Source organism: Monopterus albus, unplaced genomic scaffold, assembly GCF_001952655.1.
Source record: "Monopterus albus unplaced genomic scaffold, M_albus_1.0 scaffold21.1, whole genome shotgun sequence".
Lineage (NCBI taxonomy): Eukaryota > Metazoa > Chordata > Actinopteri > Synbranchiformes > Synbranchidae > Monopterus > Monopterus albus.
Genome location: NW_018127901.1, coordinates 2,615,233 through 2,617,602, shown reverse-complemented (window position 1 = coordinate 2,617,602; position 2,370 = coordinate 2,615,233).

The following is a 2,370-nucleotide window of genomic DNA, read 5'->3' as shown; positions in this document are numbered from 1 at the left end:
GTTGCTTTTCTTCTTTTGTCTCTCCTCTATCCACTCACCCCAACCGGTCGAGGCAGAAGGCCGCCCACCAAGAGCCGGGGTCTGTCAGAGGTTTCTTCTGTTAAAGGGCGTTTTTCCTCCCCACTGTCACCAAGTGCTGCTCAAGGGGGATTTGTTGGGTTTTCCCTATGTAATAATATTGATAACAGTAAGGTCTAGACCTTAGTTTGTAAAGTGTCCTGAGATGACTTTTGTTGTGATTTGGCGCTATACAAATAACATTTGATTTGATAAATTCTGATCTGAAGTTAAAGTTATTTACTTGTAACCAAGGGATTAATAAGAAAATTAGAAAATAATTGGTAGATTAATTGAAAAAACTGTTTATCTACTAATTGAAAAAGTAAATGATAAGTTATTGTTAGTTGCGGCCTCAGTGGGAACTCTGCCCAACCGGCACCAAATAGTTCTGTTCCACCCAGAAGCACACACACACACACACACACACACACACACACCGGTAGCTGAACCTGAAACGATGTCTGTTCATTTTATTTGTATAGCCCAGTGTTACAAATCACACATTTGCCTGATGGGGCTTCACAGTTCGTACAGCACGCCACCTTGTGGAAGAAAGCTGATTATGGCTTCGATCACATGAAAGAGGTGCATCAAAATACTGAGCAACAGATTGAAATACTGTGACCTGGTTTATTTATATAATGGCATGATGATAATTTACAAATACATACACATTTTTATCTAAACTTTACACACAGATTTTTTTTTGTCTGATATGTGTAATCTTGTAGGTTTATCAAGTCACTTGAGGTCATAGTGTTAGGTGACAAACACCTGTTCCTTGAGTGGCATTTACATCGGTGTGTGAGTTCAAACTTGTCATTGCCTGTCAGGAAGATTAAAGCCACAATCCTCTCCAAAAGGTTCTTCAGTTTAACTTGCTGAGAGATGGTTGATGACTTGGCACTAAACATGAACATTTTTAACATTACTACAATGTGGCTGTTTTATGTTTACTCAAACTGTGGTAGCCTGCAGCTACTGTAAGATTCTCACTACCACTTAGTGGATCTGGTTGCCCACTGCCATGTGATCACTGACTAAAAGTTTACTTTTGTCATAAATATAACAATTGTGAAGGAATTACACTTTGCCAGTGTCTACATGGAGATTGGTTAAACTGTACATCTTGCAGTTTTCATGTTTTTCAGTGTACTGAACTGGATGAGCCTTGATATTCAGTAAAACTCCTCCCTAGGTAAAGAAGGTGAGAAGATTAAAGATAAGATGGAGGGATTCAGGTCAAGGGAGCAAGGCACCTACACAGTTAGACTCATTCATTCATGTTTACACTCTAAACTTCAGCATGATCCATGGTGGATTTTTTTTTCCTCATCACGACAGAAGACAAAGATTTATGTTGTTCAGATTAAGGCCCAATTTATACTTCTCTGTAGACATGTACATATGTGAAGCAAAGGGCATGGCTCAACGCACACGCCACCCAAATCTCAACTACATATTATGTACAGGTGTGCATCCTGCATGCCCATTGGTTGTTTCAAATTTCAGTTGGGAGGAGCTTCTTTTCACAAAGAAGGTGAATCCCAGCTCCCCTAACTGCATCCATATTTCCATCTTTTCCTTGCCCAGGTAACACGCAAGAGGAAACTGCAAGGAGAGGGGAATGAGGAAACACATTTTAACTGACATGGGATGTCCTTTCCTCAGATCCTTCATGTAAAGCGAGCACTTACAAAATGATTTCCAATAAAGGGGTGTGTCAGGCCATAACAGAAGAGATGCACTTCTGTATGTTTGATTATAGCTCCTCCAGCAGCTTCCTCGCTCCTCAGAGCAGAAATAAGTTTTGGGGCGTCCTTCATCGTGGCGGATTGAAATGACTTCTGGGTTGAACGAGGATCAAGGACTGAGGAATGATAAAATAAGGGAATTGGGATTCACCTGGTAGGTATATCTCATGTCTCTTCTAAGATTGTTTCGGTCCACAGAGGATGTAGGACGTGCCAAGCAAAGAAGATGCTGGAGGACCCATGACCAAGGATACACGAGACCATTTTTCATGGAGGTTTTTTGTGAACTGACCAGTGGTGGGCAGTCAGGGCCAGCAAGGCCTTCTCTGCTGGCCTAAACACTACCAGAAGCACTGACCTACATTTACAACCTCCATCCATCTATCCATTTTCCTCCGCTTATCCGGAACCAGGTTGCGGGGGCAGCAGTCTAAGCAAAGATGCCCAGACTTCCCTCTCTCCAGACACTTTCTCCAGTGCATTAGCTAACTTATTGGCTGGGCAATCTATTAAATGTGTAGATCCACCAGTGTGTCCTGGTCTTCCCCGGGGCCCT